The sequence below is a fragment of the Morone saxatilis genome, unplaced genomic scaffold (assembly GCF_004916995.1).
Source record: "Morone saxatilis isolate NCDOM2014 unplaced genomic scaffold, NCSU_SB_2.0 Contig1, whole genome shotgun sequence".
Classification (NCBI taxonomy): domain Eukaryota; kingdom Metazoa; phylum Chordata; class Actinopteri; family Moronidae; genus Morone; species Morone saxatilis.
Genome location: NW_023339651.1, coordinates 931,293 through 949,690, shown reverse-complemented (window position 1 = coordinate 949,690; position 18,398 = coordinate 931,293). Strand labels below are relative to the sequence as shown.

General features: G+C 40.4%; 1 protein-coding gene across 1 annotated transcript in view; it reads left to right on the top strand.

Moving 5' to 3' along the window:
• grid1b (glutamate receptor, ionotropic, delta 1b) overlaps positions 1–18,398 on the top strand; it is a 478,026-nt gene that overhangs the window by 260,368 nt on the left and 199,260 nt on the right. The gene's annotated exons all lie outside the window — the stretch shown is intronic.

The following is an 18,398-nucleotide window of genomic DNA, read 5'->3' as shown; positions in this document are numbered from 1 at the left end:
CAGGCCAGAAGTGAATCAGTTAAGGAAAAGATTTTAAGCAGAGAAAACCACCAATTTGTATCCTTTTTAAGGACTAAATACACAAGTAAACAACATCGGGCAGGCAACATGCTCTAAAGACGGTCTGCTTCTCAAACATTCAAGGTGGGATTTGTAGAGGGTCAGATTACCAAGCCAAATGGCGTCACAAACACAGCGTAACAATAATAATAAATATTGGTCAAAATAGGCTGCTTCACAAACAACCTATACGGCTGTTTTTGTGGCGAGGACAGGGTAAACTGACTGTTGCAGGTACAGAATGAATTCAAGAGCTAATCTGTTTTTGACTCCGTGGTCAGTGCTAATGTAACTGGACAGGATTTCGCAGTGTCCTGTAGTTATCCACACACACATAAATTATTAAATGGAGTCATAAATACAAAGCAAAACTCCGACTTTCAAGCTGCCTTTCAGCCATGGTGTGTTTTAGGGGATTTTTTTCACCCCTTTTTTAAAAGAGTGAACACAGTCGAGGTGAATAAAGGACCCCATCTTTGGATAGATTTAACGGTTGCTGTGCTCTGATGTCAAGCTGCCCTCCGGGTCTGATATGAACAAGTGTCAGGCAGAGTGATGAGAGCGGAGAGTAAACCTCTGATCCGGCTCAGACCAGCAGGGGCGCCCTTAGAAAACACAGCCGTGTGGAGAGGACAGTTCGGTTGTGACTGCAGGAGGTGAACAAATGGACCAGACCCTCAAGGATCACAGCATCTGATAACGTTATATCTGTCAAAATATAATAACATGGGCTGGAGAGGGGATAAAAGCTAAAAACACCAGTGGCTTTTCATAGGATCGAAGACAAGCATCACATAAGGGGAGTAAAAGTAATATAAAATGTGTGATTCTGAAAATGTAGCTGGGTTAATTGTAAAACGGGATCTCTGAAAAGTCACAGAGAGACATTTTAAAACATGAAAAAATTCAACAAAGCTGTCAGTTCATTGTTGCGTGTTCTCTCTCCTGTTAATAATTTGATGGGTAATTGTCTGGAAGAAACTGATGGATTTTCATTCCCAACCAAACCGACTGCAGGTAAAATTAACCCTATTTGGGCTCCTTCAATGCACTGAGTAGCTTTTAAGATTTCACTTTTTTGCTTCCCTTCAAAGTATCGATTTTTTCACAGCTATGAAGCTTTTATGATGAAATCTGATGTGAAATACTCCAAATAATTCAGGAATTGTCATAAAGGAATATTTCACCAAATTCCCTCATAGTTTTGATTTTAGTCATCCAGGTTTTGAGATATCTTCCTCCGAGATTTCCGTCAATTTCCGGGTATATTAGGTAAAGTAATACTTTTAAAGGCCCTGACAACTAGGCGTAGTATTTCTTACTATTAGTATTTAGAAAGAGCTGCCAAATGGAGTGGGGGGCAATAATTGTCTTATCTCAATTATCTTGTTCTTCAACAAATTGAAGTTATATATATATATATATATATTCAGGTACATTATATTATAGATATATTCAGGTAGAAGTACGTTTTCTATTATCTGATTAAAAACATTTATTTTCCTCTAAGTAACTGCTTTTGCAGCTTGTGTGTCAGCTGAAAAGCATGTAAATGTGAGTGATGATGCGTCAGATGTGAGACAGAGAAATTAAGTTAAGATGAAATGGCAATTGAGGCTGATTATCCATCTTTGTCTTTGCCCCAACAATGATGCAGGCACCTCCTGGGCCAATCACAGTGCGCCAGAGAGCCAAAATGGATCACGCTTAGACCAGTCTAGTGACATTTGACTGACAGCCATACAGAGATCAGGGCCCTCTGACTAAAATATGAGGTTTTCCAACAGTACCACAAGGTGTCAAAACATTTAACTTTCAGCATCTGACAGCAGTAGCTATAAATCCACGTCCTTAATATAACCGTTTTAACAGCAGCTAGTGGCTTTTTAATGGACCTGTTTTTGTTTTTATTTAATTGTTAAATGCAACTGAAGTGCTCACTTCAAACATAATTGGGATTAGTCCGTGGAGGATTTTGGTCTTTATAAGTGGAAAAATGAATGTTCTCGCTGTCTGGTGTGGCAGACACGCTGTGCTGCGTGATCTCACCGCACCGCTTACCAATTAGTCAAAGCAGCGTCAGGGTCTGTGTGGAGTCGAGCTGAATGCGTTTAGACTCAGTGTTTTCTCAGAAGCTGCTTTTCATTCTCTGCATGTTAATCATCTTTACTTAAAGACAAGGGCATTAGTTTGGATTGAGAAGTGGAGGGGCGCAAAAAAACTGCGGTGGTCTGGGGGTCAAGTTGCATAGGTTCATAGGAAGATTGTGCCGTTTTACAACCACCTTAAATATTTAGTTTGTCAAATTGCCTTTTTTTCCCTTGGAAAAATATGATTTCCCAATTACATACATTATTACATACATTTGTAATAGTAACAAGTTGTTACGCTTATAACATTTCTGGTGAACCGCTCGGTCAGTGGCCCCCTCAAGTCATTTTGTACTCTCCACCGTCAAGTTAGCAAGAATGAATTATGCAACGTTTAGTTAGACTGTCAAGATAAAGTTTGCGTGGTTAAGGGACACAGTTTGGTTAGGTTTAAGCAGGAAAAATGGGCAGCGCAAGGATTTGAGCGACTTTGACAAGGGCCAAATTGTGATGACTGGACGACTGGGTCAGAGCATCTCCAAACCCGCAGTTCTTGTGGGGTGTTCCTAGTCTGCAGTAGTCAGTACCTATCAAAAGTGGTCTAACGAATAAATGGAACAGAAGGACAGGGTCATTGATGCAGGTGGGGAGTGAAGGCTGGCCCATGTGGTCCGATCCAACAGATGGCTACTGTAGCTCAAATTGCTAAAAAGGTAAATGCTGGTTCTGATAGGATGCATGTTGCATACGTTAACCGCTTTTCTCTCCTTGGACCACTTTTGATAGGTACTGACCACTGCAGACCAGGAACACTCCACAAGAGCTGCAGGTTTGGAGTCAGAGTGCCCAGGTGGTCATAATGGTATGGCTGATCAGAGTATACGTGGCAGAGGTGCACAAGTTTGGGTTTAACTTGTGATTATGGGTTGTATATTGATTTGGATTTGGAATTTCCCCATTTTGGGACTATTAAAGGAATATCTTATCTTATCTTATCATCAGTTTAGTTTTAGGCCTTAGATTAAGGGTTAGAAAGCTTGAAAGTTTTTCTGAGATCTTTATGGATGATGATGATAATAAGTATGTTCACTATGCTCACTATGCTCACTCTGCTTTTTGTCTTTACCTCTTAACGTCATGTGGATCTTGTGATTATCTGGGCAAATTTCTAATTCAAATTTCCATGTAAATGATTAAGTTAATTGAGTTTATGTTGAAGTTAAAACCTTTCTATGATGACCAGCTGAAAATGAAGTATTAGAACTTTTGGTACCTTGTTATATTCTGGCCAAATATCATATTTTCAACTGTAGGGTTGGAGGGATTTTGTGCATCAGTTTATTTTTAGAGCTCAAATTGAAAAGAAGAAGCTGAGAAGCTACTTATGAATGTTAGCTGTGAGCAGTCAGGGGCTACCAATACAGCTCTGGCTTTCACCACGTCACCCACAATCAATTCAGGCCAGCAGCCATAAGCCGAATCAATCGTTGAATGTGAGGGCTCTTTTTTTGATGCTGTGACTCAACACTTCTCAAAACCCCCAAAATCTGCGAAAGGCTATTTTAACAAGGTGATATGTAATGATTAAGCCACTGCATGACCTGTTTCCCCATGTGTATTCTTCAAGAAATGGATTTTGGCGGATGATTTTGGAGAAAATTGATGTTTTCACTGCAGTCGTCCTGTTTTTTAAGGATAAAGGTAAAGTGGGGTGACACCTGAGACTCGTTCAAAGCAAATTCCCACTGAGTTTTGCCAGACCACAATGGTTTTGTCAGTTGGAAGCGGTGCTTTCTCTCGTCAGAGTGCGTCATGACAGTACAAGACTCCTCATCGCCATCCGGCTTCTATCGGTTTTTCATTCAAACTTAATTGTCCCAGAGGGAAGATTCGGTTTGTTAAACGGCACATAACAAAAGACAAACCTCTTCTCTGGACTTAATCACACAACATTATCGATCCAGTACCTCTTGTTTTCCTGTTGACCTAATCCTCTCTAATTCCTGTCATCCTGTATTCTCTCATCCATTAGTTCTTCATGGAAACTATATTTTTGAAGTTTATTTTTCATGGACTTTGTGTAAATTTCCTCATTAAACCCATCAAAGTACATATGTAATAAACATCCCTGAACATTCATATTTCCAGTCATATTCATAATGAAAACATTTCTAAATAGCCTAACCTAATCTCACCTGGCGGCACCAGACGGTTCTGTTTGGGAAGTCATTGTTGGAACCTTCAAGTCACTTTCAAAACATACTTGGCAGGTGATTGGATGAACCATCTGTCTTTAACCGTCTCTCACAGGCAAACTTAAACCAATCAATAAATAAATCATATTCAGGAAAAGGCTTCAGTGCCGTTCTTTCTCTTCTTTCAATGAAGCAATACTCTCCACTTCTGATATAACTGATGCTAGCAGTATTTAAGCTAACATCTTTAGCAGCTGCCATTGTTGTTTAACAAACAAGGTCTTCTTGCTGCATCACATCTTGCGCCTGCCCCCTAGCGCCAGTACTTCTTCAAAGAATGCGGATTAGTCCGCTACCCCAGTAGCTGTAATTTTATGATCTCACAAGCCCATCTTAGGGCTTTGATCGGGCCCTAAAAATTGGAAACTACGAAAACAGTTTTCGGCCCGACCCAAACATGAATTTTGGCTTAAAATAAAAGAATAAATAATTGGACACCGGTGTGTCATGTCGGTTCCAACCGGGTTCAGACAGAGTGACTATGGTGCGAACCTAGAAACAAAGGGAGTGAAGAAGAAGAAAAGAAAGAACAGCAATATCTGTCATTGAAAGTCACACAAACACATTAAAGTTGGGAGACAAGTTTGGACACCAACTTTGAACACATGGACACTCACTAAATCTTCCTCTAACCCCTCACGTCCCAATTTTTTCCCTTTTCATCTTTATCCCTTCCTCCTCTCTCTGTGTGATGAGCGGAGCCATTATAAGTGCAAGCCGAGCGGGGGGCCCATTTATTCAGATTACAGGCTCATTGTTGAGGGATACGAGAAGCAGATGGGCTTTTTGGTTTGGCTGTCTGGCTGAGTCTGTACGGACCGACCGGGACTGTCACTCGGCTGTGATGATGATTAAAGGAGCTCCTTGGATCGCCTCCTTCCTCCCCTCATCCTTCCAAAACCTCCCTGCTTACAACCTTCCCTGCTCCATTTTTTAAAAAGGGCAATAAGTAAGATGTTTGCTGCTTCATGGCACAAAATGACTATAATATATCTGCGGGAGGATGTTGTTCAACACCATTAACACACAAATACACACACCTGCCAGTGTTTTTAGGACATTTTCAAAGGCTAAAAAGCCTAATTGGCATGCCCAGACATAAGAAATCAGCACTATAAATTCAGGATGTTCCATTTTGAAGATTTTTCCATTGGGCTTCGGAGAGGGGGTGCATATTTCAAGCAAACTCAAACTTACAGTATAAAGGGTGATTGAGCTGAATAAAGGTTAATAAAGGTCAATAAAGGTTATTGCTTCCCTAATGGCCTTTAATAATCTCTCTGTCTTCAGACAACGTTATCCTCCTGCTGTTAAACTGCCTCCCCCGCCATGTGAAAGGTAGTTTCCTCTTCTCTCTCACTCCCTGTTCCTATCACCCTTCCCTCAAACATTTTCTAGCTGCCTTTTTCAGCATTTTCATTCCCTCAGCCTTTTCTCCCAACTTGTATAGACAAGGCAAAATGTGTTTTGAACCTGTCGAGTGTGACCCCATGGGGGGAGACAGTGAGTTTTTGAAGCACATTTCTGCTTTTAGAGAAAAACAAAGTAGTAGATGTGCTAAATTTTCTTGCTATATTCAACAACATGTATCTGCACAAGTCACTGAATCTGTTAACTGAATCTTTCTTTTTCTTAAAACAAGTGGAAGTGGAGCACTGGCAGGGTGAGATAATTCCACTTGTTTCCAATGCAAATGTGTGAATCACCTTGTGTTCAGAGTTTCTCGCTACCCACACTTTTTTCCCGTCGACTTCCTCAAGGAAATTCTGTCTCTGCTTTATAAGGTACAGTCACCAGCCTGCAGCTTGCGCCATGATGTGAGGAGCCAAATTAATTCACAGTTGGAAATTTCCTCCAGAAGCCTCAGAACGGCAGATATACTGCAGCCACTGTCGAGGCTTCACAGGAGCAATCTAAACTTCCCGATTGGCAGCCATGTTGGGAGGCCAACGTTAAATTGAAGTGCAGCTGTCTGGTCTGAGCTGCTGTCAGGACTGTGAACATCATAGTGAAGACTTTCTTTATTCTATTCTATTCCAAAAGGCCAAATCGCACAATGTGCTCCCCAGAACCGAACCTGTCTGTTATTTGAAAGCTAGGATCCAAAGACCCATGTAGAACTGAGAAATGTTCTTTTTATTCTACCAACTTTTTGGCAATGAGGAAGGATTATATGGAGGCACAGGGGAGAAGGCTTCCAACGTTACAACACAAAGTGTTGTTTTGACCACTTTAAGTAAATTAACAATAACATGTTAATAGCAAACAGCTTTTTCTCGGTTCTGCGTGGGTCTGGATCCCAAAAGACAGGTCTGGTTTGACTCAGATCAGACCCCTAATAATGTTGGCCTCTCAACATGGCTGCCAATTAGGAAGTTTAGATTGCTCCTGTGAAGCCTCGACAGCGGATACAGTATATCTGCCGTTCTGAGGGTCAGAGTTCAGTCTTGACCTTTGAAACAGTAGCTGACCTCAAGGTCCATTACTAGCATTTCTGGAGCTTTCACTAGTATCGTGTGGTCTTCATAAGCAGATTGATTTGGCTCAAGACCAATGTAACCGTTATTAATCACCTGAAGATACGCCAAGGTGTAAATTAGTATGACTAATCAGTTCATGTCTGCTGGGGAATCAATATACTCATCAAATTTAAAAGCAATCTGCCCTTTAGATTAGGAGCTCTGTGCTGACAGTCATGACCGAGGGCGAAGCCTGAGGAAAGGTCAGAGGTCACCAAACTCAGCAGGATTCATTCTCCCAAGAGAACAATCAATCATGTCGTGAAAATCTGGCCAGTAGTCGATAAATCCAAATAGCATTTTGGCTTATTAAACGTTGACTAAACGTTGTCAGCGCCACTTTATTACAGTTTATCGAACAAGGTTAGGTTGAGGAGAGGTGAGGAGGAGGACAAAAAGGGTGAGGGTCTAACTGTAAGTAAATAAAATGTGTGCACTGTGCCTTTACTGGGAGTTATTTATTAAGCGTTTGACAGATATACTGAATAACTGACCGACACCATTTTTATTAAGCACCGCAACTGGCAGTAGAGAGAAAGGAGGAAGTAAGGAAGAAGAAGGATCACCAGCTGCTCACACACAGACACACACACACACACACACTCAGAGGAGGATTGATTTCTGCCCCTCTGCGAGGGTATCAATATGGCCGCCGCGGTGTGCGTGGCTCCACTGAGCGTGACACAGCAACTCAGCTGCATCAAAGCTGCAGACTCCAAATCTCACGCTGGCCGCACACCGGCCGGCCAACCGCATGGGTGGACAGCCGGGCTGCAGTGCGCTCTGGGAAACTGTGTTTTTCATCAACACCCAATCACGGGCAGCTGTCAGGCGGAACAGAAGGCCGTCCTGGGGAGAAACGCTGATAAAGACATTGACACCAAGACTGGAGTGTGTGTGTCGAGGGTAAACAAACACACACAAACCAGCTGAACACACACTTCTTTCTCCTCCCAGTCTGTAACACACACCACTGCTGTGGCCCAAAAATTGTGGTTTGTGTGGCGTTCATGAGGACACACACACACACACACACACAATCAGTTGTCCTAACACGACCTTGTCAATGGGAGAGAGAGGAAGAGAGAACAAAAGCTCATTTTCAAATCACTAATCTCTGTAATTAATGCCGCATTCAGACCGACTTCAGCCCTAAAAAAAAAACCCTGATTTGAATGAGATCAGTTCAGAAGCACAGTGGGAGTACCAACACAGAGGGCGCTGGCTAAAAACACCACAACAGGCTCATTACTTTGTAACACAAACAACTTACTTTACTCTGTTACATGTCAAAACCATGGATGTATTAAAGGAGTGGTGGATGAAGCGTTGGAGGCGGGGCTCACTCAGTGGCACATGAAGTCAAAACAATTTTTGGTATAAAATTACTGGAATCTTACTGGAGCCCATAGCGCTAGCGCACTTCTGACTTAAGGCAGTTGAGCGGCTAACTTCCAGTTTAGCCCGCTGCTAACTTAAATGCAGGAGCGTGTTCAGAAGGGGGGCCTGGGGTGGCCCTGAATACTCTCTGCCACTCTGTCCTGTCTTTCAGAGGCTGTAGAGGCTCTATTTTAAAGGTAGAGTGGAGATACTGGTATCATGTGACCTAATGCATATATTGGTACCATGTCATGACCTCAAGATATCTGACTGGGTTCTATGGATACCCACAATCCTCACTTCTGCAGACATGCCCACTTTATGCTAATCCCATTCAGTTTTGTGGTATAAATCTGTCATTTTTCGCCTAGTGTATTTGAATATTTCTGCAGACTGGGGTCCATAAACACTATTGGGAATACATAAATTGGGAATGACTGGAAAGCTGATATACATACTTCATCCAACCCCTGCATAAGTCAGTGGCCCACTTGTGCCACCCCAGTGAAAAAGTCTAGAAAAACCCCTGGTGGAATGGTGATAAATTGATTTAATCATGCAGCTATGGTAGACTTTACAAATGGTTCAAATTTTGATAGTTAAAAGAGTCATTTTGTGGACATTTTATAGACTTAAGCCTTAAGCTTTAAAATTTTGACTAACATGAACACACACACATAATATCCAAGAAATTATTCTACTTGTGTGTAGATTGTAAGGGCACTGTTGTCCTTGAAAGTTAAGTATTTTTTAGATAAGATGATAAAAACATGATTGCACAAGCTTTGTGGTGTACATAATAATAACCTTTAAAGTAGTCAGTCTTAATGTTTCGTGATATTGAAGTCTTTAAATGCAATAACTAACTGGCTACACAGACAAAGAGTTTTGATAAGGTTAAATTATTATTGGTCTCTTTAGGCGGGTTGTTGATAGAGAATAAAAAGATAAAATAACACCAACCTCATCCTTTAAATCCAGTAAATGGTATCAATGTTTCTGCTGCTCTGTCGAACTGTGCAGGAAAGTGATCTTGAACAATCAATGTCTTTCCCCTTCAGTGATTTCAAAGCAATGATATCTCCGTCTCGGTTGTGCCGCTGCATTGTGATTCTGAACCATACTGCGCACTTCTGTTGACATTTTATAAATGTTTCATCACTGACAAGACTGATCAGATGAACAAGAGCTCTCAAGAGTCGTCAGATCTCTATCGAAGCGAGACCGCCTCGAAACACCAGATTAAAATTAAAATGATTAAAGTATAAAATATTAAATTATGAAGTTACCAAGAGGAACGAAAAGAGGAAGGGGAGAGCGGAGTGAATTAGAGAGAGGTGAAGAGGGCAGAGGAAGAGGAGAAAGAAGGTGGATTAGCTCCAGACAGCATGAAGGAAAGCTCTGCCTGAGGCTCGTCGCTGTTAGGGTGCATTTACGTCTCTGCCACTGCGAAGAGCTTGTTTGCCTCCTGAATGTGAAAATGTGTTTGTGTGAATTGTTTTACACGCTTTGATCCTTTTGTTGTACCTTCACACAGTCCGTTTATGGACAGCACTACTCAGCTTGTGAAAACAGTTGTATAATGTCTTCTGTGTGTCTTGAGGAGCCTGAAAAAGAACCCCCTAATGATGTCATCGTGATGTCATCAAGGTTGTCTTAGATTGTGCCTTTTAACGGATAGCCTGCCTCAACTACTCACATTCATTTACCTGACAGTGAGGGTCTTAAAGGGACACTTCACCCATTGCATTAAGCTTTATATCGTTAGAAACCCAGTCATATTTTTGAATGGTCGTGCCCATTCCCTCATTTTCCCCTAAGACGGGAGAAATACGGATTTCAGTGTTGCACTTCCTGCTTCCAATGAGTAAAAATCGTCATTTTGTATCACTGAAGCAGGAAGTCTCATATCTTTGTAGAGGGGGTGAGACTACAAACACTCTTTCTCCGTCAATATAGGCACCAAATTCAGAATTTATGTTACATTTCGACTACAATATAACCCACTTCAATAAAGAAACGTTTCACGGGTGAAATGCTTCTTTAAGAAGTGCCTGAATTGGACAAATAAAGGTGCCAGTAATTCAGCACAACCCTAACCCTGAACACATCAAGCCTAACCATACTTCTTGTGGCGTTTATCCTTTTTAACAAGACCTTGTTGACCTCAGTGGGTATGCTCATGCTCTCCAGAGGTGGCGGTACTCAAGGAGAATGTGGTCAAAAATCTGAAGTGCTGGTACTCAGTGACCAGTACCAGTGAGTACCGGCCCATTTCACACACAGGTCTGATGATAAGACACTGTAGTTTTACAATGGGAAATGTAGGATCCAGTTTTCTGCAAACTTGACCCACACTTGGTACTAAAGCCCAGGGTATGCTTAAAATGGACCAGTTCATATAAAGTGTTGTCAGAACACTTCCAAAGGATGACAATATTAATTGTTTGTCGTCTACAACAAACCTGTAAGTGTTTCCTGATCTGCAGTAAAACTACGAAGGCCCTATTGAAACTGCTCAGGCTATTATTATTTTAATACCAAATTAATCATTTTTAGAGGCCTTAACATGCTCGAAAAACTCATGACACTTTGCACAAAATTCGGTGGTAGCGAAAATGTAAGTATTCTATTGGTCCTTTACATGGGCATCGCAAAATGGCTTAGGCACACCCCCCAAAAATCCGCCCCCAAGACACATACGACTAACATGTATGAAAATTAGTACACACCTGTATCATGATCAGTATATCATGTATTTAAACAAACTCCTCTAAGGGAATTTATCGTAGCGACTTCAAATTTGGTCAAGACAATAAAGATGTTTTATTTGTGAATGTACGTCGAATGGCACAGCCTTGGCGTGGCATTGGATTTTGACGATTCGCCATGAAACAGGAAGTTGTCATAACTTCAGCGTACATGGTCCAATCTCAACCAAACTTCATATCTTTGATAAGAGTCCCGCCCTGAACACATCTACATGCCAATATAGTCATAGTGGTATTGTCATCTACTGCCAATAGTAAGTAAGCCTTGTGTGGTGATTATGATCTGATCTACATAAAATTTTCATGTAATGCCTTAAACATGATAGCACACCCAACACACCCGGACTGCGAGGGCCCGATCATTGCTGCTTGCAGCTTTAATTTGTCTTTGTCTTCCAAAACTGTTCAAAAATTCTAAATGTTATGATCTCCTCTGCAAAACTCAGTACAACTAACAGAACTCAAAGCACTCTGCGGGAAACTTAAACTTATGGACCTATAGTGAAGTGTCCATTATCCATTTTATTTCCTAACATGAAGATCTAAAAGTCTATAGAATATAATTCACCTAGAGAAATACTGAATATTGAATGACCATGCCCAGAAAGACTTAGCAGACTAAAAAAACACTGTACAAAATAAATACAACATTCAGAAGGTCACTTTATTTACTATATAATGACTGGATCAGAATTTTACTACCCATTAATGCATCAAAAAGTCAATTTATTTAATATGCCAACCCCTGTTCTTCGATCCTCTTCTCTTCCTGTCTTAACCGAACAGAGACATGTAAGGAGTAGCATGCCAATTTTCTACTGCTAATCCTCTAAACTGTAAAATTATTTACACGATACGCTACCCTGTCTCCTGATAAATAAATTCATCTTATTTTGGGATGAGTAAATTCTGAGCTGCTTCTCTTAATCTCCCCCCTGAGGAGGAGTGTGAGGAGCAAAAGCAAAGATCAATCACAGAACAGTGACTCTGGGGTAAAGGGTTGAAGGCGAGAGACAGAAGACAAAAAAGTAAACAGCATAGAGGAGGAAGGGGAATCAAACTGAGGTCTCTGATGTTTTCTTTGTGAAGCACTTGCTCTGCTGGATTTATGTCCGGAGATCTGTTAAGAAACAGGAGTCAGATCACCTCAATTAGGCAGAGATGACCTGAGAGAAAACTCGCCTAACATGTATACAGTATATAGTGACAGTGGTGTTTGCAAGGAGACATTTTCTCTAGGACAGATTTTGAAAGTTCAGACAAAGTATCCAACAGTGAAGAAGAAGCAGAGAAGCAGAAATTTTCTCTGAGTCATATTTCAAACAAAATGTGTCATTAGCCTGCTGTTCAGCTGTGGAAACATGCTTAAATTTAGACAAGAACACACAACTACATGTACTGACTGATGTCACAGACTCACACTAACTTTACCAGTCTTGTTTTAGGTCTTTGTCATGGTCAGTTGAGTGTCTACATGGCCATGAAATCAGGTTTCCAGGTGAAATCTAGCTCTTACTAGGAAAGTAGGTTATCCACTTACATAACTTTTAAGAAATCAGAAAGCTGGTGTTGAAGTGTCTGATTCTGAACTCGCTGTAAAGTGTTTGATGTTTTTGTTTCACACATAAGAAGAGTTTGGTGTACGCAGGGATTCAGAAAGACCAAGGTCCAAAAACGGAATTTGCTGGGCCAATTTAGGGTTAAACGTCAAAGCATCAAATGGTTATTTTTAGGCAATTATTGCATGACTTCTACTGGCAACCAATGAGAAAAAATACAAAGGTCCAGACCTCAGTACAGCTATACTGACCAGAGGTCAATAAGAATTAGAAAGATCAGACATGCCAATACTCAGTAATGGTTAATATTTTACAGGCACTGATAACCATGAAATTCAGTTCAATAAATTAGATACATATTTCTGGTATGTATCTTGAAGAAAATATGCATATTAATATTATTATCATTGATTGACATCATATCAACTGGCCCAACTCACAGTACTTGATGCTAAGTTCATTTTAGCAAAGATTTGTCCAACATTTAGCTGAACTCCTAAATTTTGCTAGCTACCTCCCTCCCAGAAAATTTGAATGTGCTTTGCTGTGAATGTGCTTCTAGTGACTGTTAAATTCTTCGTGTCCATGCTGGAAACACTGGAGCTTTGACAGTCACTAGAAGAACATTCACAGCCGTTTGTAAAGGTTTCTGTGTGATACCTGTGTTGTAACGTTTGCTTAGCTTGTGGCGCGGAGAGGCTAACTCTCCGGTGTCTGTGAAAGAGTGTCAGGCTACAGCTACGTAGCAGGCCACAGCCTGCAGAGTTGAGGTGTTGGTTTTATAGAAGGGGGCAAGGAGTGGGGGTTGGTTGGTGATGAAAGCTGCCACTATATCCATAACCTGCCTCCAGGTCAGACAATAGCAAGATTTGGACCTGAATCAATGAAAAACTCATGTGTCCTTTATATTTAAATAATTGATCCAGTGATTTACTGAGGTCGACTGTTTTGAGGCCACCTCTTCTGTGCAGCACTTCTTCTCTTGGCTTTTGTAATTTTCTTTTAATTACAAAGGAAATTAATGGAAGCTTCTCCGTCAATTGAACTCCACTGTCAAACGGCCCCTGTTCACCCCTCATTGGGCTAAACTCTCCAAGAGGATTAAACTGGTCTGAAAGCCACTTAGAGAACCTCATGTTGCTTCATACATATTTAAGGCTGCACAAGGCAAGACAAAACGTAGTTAAACAACGGCTCATTGGTTCTCAGCTCGTTAGCTCTCAGTTTGTTGTGTCTCCATAGGAAGTAATAGAAAGACAATGATTCCTCTGTTCACTCTGAGCCTTTCAGAACTTTACTCAAGAGTTCTTTGACATACACAAAGTGGAACAGTCAGAAAGTTACAGGAAAGTTTTTTATTCATTTTCATAATCACTGGTAGTTGTCCAAATGTACTTTAGCTCTTTAGAATTTTGGTTTAGGCTTGTGTGGTGTTTGTCTGTGTTTAAAGTCACATTGTGGTGTGAGGAATCACTCAAAAGCATAAACAAAAGGCATATTAGTCAGAAAGACTTTTATGAACTGGAAGGTCCGGGATTGTTTGGCCGATATGTCATCTGGTACAGCGTAATGTCACTTATTAGTACGTTTTAAATAGTCCTCATTCAGTTGTAATGTTGTACATGACTGAATTTTCCACAACATTTCAGTTGAAAATCAGGCAAAGCCATAAATTCAGTTGTAACAATTAAGCCTTTCTAAGTCCCATCCCTTTTCGCTCTGTGCTCCAAAAACAAGCCTCGACTAAGACTTCGGTCTTTGTCAAATGTTGAAAAGACAACCACATTTTGAAGATGAGTCATATCTTAAGTTAACTCAGCACAACACTAGCTTAACTAACTAGCTAAGTAATCTATATCAATATATATATACACACACTGGTCCTTTAGGATGTAAATCTATATATGTATGTTTTTTCTTTTAACTTTTCTTTTCCTTTAATTATTACAGTAAAGGAAAAAAAGGATTGTATGACATAATCAATTCTGCTTTTTTTTTATTTAAATAATTATTTGATGGCATTTGACATTTTTGGCTGATAGAACTGTAATGAGAAGTCAGACAAGTTTATTTGCAAAGCCCAATATCACACATAGTGGCCCAAAGTCCCAGACCCAACTCAAACTCAAACAAAAGAAATCTTAACTGTTAACACATCTAATTAATTAATTTAGTCAAACCACTGACTGAGAGTAAAGGAAAATAATGCAGCAGTGATCCTTGTTTGGACACAAACTATATCATTTGCATGTTTTAAAGCTGCATTAAAACCATTTCATTTTAATGGAACCCAGTGTCCTACATAGATAGAACTTGTTTTTGTCTATCTTCCTGTTTTGCTGTGCCTCAGTGTTTTTAATATGTGTGAGTGAGACTGTTTGAAGTCATGCTGTCTACATTGCCATTAATTAATAAAGCATTCAGCAGGCCTGTGTTTTGGAGTCACATTGTGTGGACACCTGCTGCCTCCATATGTAGTCCTGGTCCACTCTCTCTCTCGGTCTCTCCCCTTTTGATGTCTCTATTAAGATGTTTTCTAATTGGGCAGGAAGGAAGGCGATGTCGCCGGGTTTGTTCCTCCACGATAGCACAAAGCTCTTTAATACCGTATGCTGCCAAACATCTCTGTAAATCTCATGTAAAGCTCCATGTATGAATTCTATGTGTAGACTTATCAAATCTCAGATTGCTACAGTTCAGACTGCTGCTGCTGAAATGCTTTTTCCCCCCATTAATCAAACATCCTCAAGCTAATTCATGCAGTTTAAACATCTGAAAAATTTGCCAACTTTTCACCAGTTGACCTTAAATGCTTAAATTGATCTCTTAAAACTCCTACTCCTCCAAACCATTGAAATTTAAAAAAACTGCCTCAGTGTAAAGGTGGTGAATAGAAATAATTCTCACATATTGGTTAAACTTGCTTAACAATTAATTATGTTATCCTTTTACAACCTTAAACCTCAGTGTAGAATTGATTAGTCAATATCATTCTGCAAATATTTCTCACTTTATAAAGCCTGAATGCACGTGACGCTTTTGGGCTGGTTCAAGATTATTTTCACACCGGTGAAGGTTGCCATAGTTACTCAGGCCTTTGATTAAATGATGGGACAATGATGCTGTGCAACCTTTCACTGTCATTAAGAATCTACAGTGAAGTGCTTTTCTCTGTGAGGTTTGTAGGCATCAAGGCCGAGTTTCTGAAGTAATAATCTGTGGAGACTAATGCCAAGCTTTGTTAATGGCCTTAAAGATGTTGGTTGCTCTGCGACACCCTTGTCTGCTTTTGTGTACTTTCGGTCAGACGCTGGTTTTCATGGTTTGATCTAGGACTCAGGAGGAAGGGGAATAGAAGTGTAATCTTGATGTCAAGTGGGTAGTAGGTCTGGAGTTTGGAATGGAGAACTGGGAATAGTTTAGGGATTTATTGGCAGGATAAAAATACATAACCTTACTGGCATGGGTAGAAGGCCCAAACAGAAGTAACCACAAACAGAAGAAGAGTCATTGGTTCATTGAGATGAGCAGAAGGTAGCGTTATTATTCATTTGATGCTATTTTTCATCTCTTCAGTGGATGTTTAAGTCACATGCTTCAAGTACGTCATTATTTATTTGCCAAATCTGTTTCCACTGTGCTTTGTGGCATTTTGCCTTTATCGAGACACAAACTTTTTTACCTTAACCAAGCATAAAAAGTATTTTGCAATATTTCAAGATGTTTTCACTTTTTTTCTGTCCACTCAGGAAAATGCACATAAAATGTGTGGGTAGTTTTATACTGCAGGGCTGATGAGGGAAGATAGAAACAGGTGAGCAGGTGGATGTGTGAGTCAGGTGACTGGGACAGGTGGAAAAGTGTAAGGGCATCTGGTACGCAGGTAGAGAATAGCAATGAAGGGGCCTGGGGAAGTGGAAATGTGGCAGGAGGCCAGCCAGTTTCCAAAATAGAGAGTGGAGGCTTGGGAATCACATGTGGTTGTAATGTCCGGGTGTCCACATACTTGTAGTCTATGTTTATATGTCTTCAAGTAACTCTGACTTTTGTGTTACTTTTGCTTTCTAGCTCTTGTTTTCAGTATCTCCGGAAAGGAATGTCAGCTTAATGTCAATGTAAATTGCTTTCAGTCCCTCTGTTCTCGTCTGTTACTTGATATAAAGTCTTGCTGGGAGCAGAAGTTGAACAGCGGTCAGTGAAATGCTATAGAGATTGAGGTCTATTGCCAAGTGTCCAACTGGGAGCTGTGATTTGAAAAGATGAGCTAAGTGGTTATCAAAATTCACCAGACACTTTATGGAGTCTGTTGCCCACTAGATGTTTGGAATAAAACAACATCCCAACTGACTAGTTACCAAACTTGCATAAAACAAACTATTAAAACTTTGCATCAAAGTGTAATTTTCAAGGTTTATTAAATAACTGTGGCTTTGACAAAAGAGTAACAGTGCCTTGAAAGGTTCAGTACCTTTAAGCGTAGTTCTATTTTTACTCAGATACGACACACAGTTTCATCAAAAGTGCGTCTGTACAATGTTCACTTTAAATCTTCAAGAAAACCGCATGATGGATATTTTCATTGGTGCAGCAGCTATTTTTCACTCATTTCACCTTGATTTTTAGACTCGATGAGATGAAGGTAAGGAGATAAAAGAATGAGCGTTCTTTGAAGGCATGAAAAGCCAGGACCCTGCAGTCTTCAAGTAAAGTCAAGTCAAATTTTATTTATATAGCCCAAAATCACAAATCACAATTTGGCTCAGAGGCTGTTGAATGTTGAAAGCCCCATCTTTAAACCCTCGATTCATGCTCATCATCCGAGTCACCCTTGAGCTAAATTCCTTTCTGACTGCTGAAGTTCCCTTGAGTATGGTGTAGAGTCAGAGTTGAGTTAAGTTAAACTAATATTTCCAAGGTCAAGAATGGACCGCCTCGCTCAAATCACATAATAACATTTGCCAGCTATCACAAATGCACAGTTTCTCGAAGTAACAGTTCTGGAGCTTTTTATTGCATTCATTACAGATAGAGATGCCACGGGATTGTTGATGTTCACATTTTATTGAGCACTTTAGGTCCTTGTCGACCTAAGTTCAGATTGTGTTCCTCTGTTGAGGAGGATTGTGTGATACAATCAAAAGCTCCAATACAGCTACTAAATGGACCTTGTGGTAAGATTGTTTTCTCAGTTTTTATTGGTTTGACCATTTTATGCACAGTAAGAATTATTTTTACTACAGTTTTTGGCTGAAATATGCTTGAGTACTATGTGATGGTTTTTTTCCTTTTTCACATTTTATCAATAGTGAAATAAATAATTATTGGCATCGCAAACTGGGCTCCAGAGATTGCATTTTGACCTCACTGTGGTATTGATAATAGACATTTCTTTACAAACCCCAATGAAGTATCATCAGCAATCGAAGTTCCCAAACTGTAGGGGAGCACCACTAATCCTCTTCTGCGTGAGCGGATGCAGTTCCCCAACGGCGTGACGCAGATTGAGAGGGACAAGATGACGAAAGCGAACAGGAATAGAACAAGGAAGCACGGAGAGATGGCAAGAGTACTTTCATGCTTGGTTTCTCTCTTTTCCTATCTCTTATTTATTCAGGGACGGTGGTACCAACCCCAGACAGACAGGCAACCACATTAAAAGACTCGATACAGGGTCAGAGTCAGCACTCTGTATTGTTGCAGCAGCTTTGATTTTAATGTGTAGAAATCATTGAGGAATCTGATGCACGGACGTAATTTGGGGGGG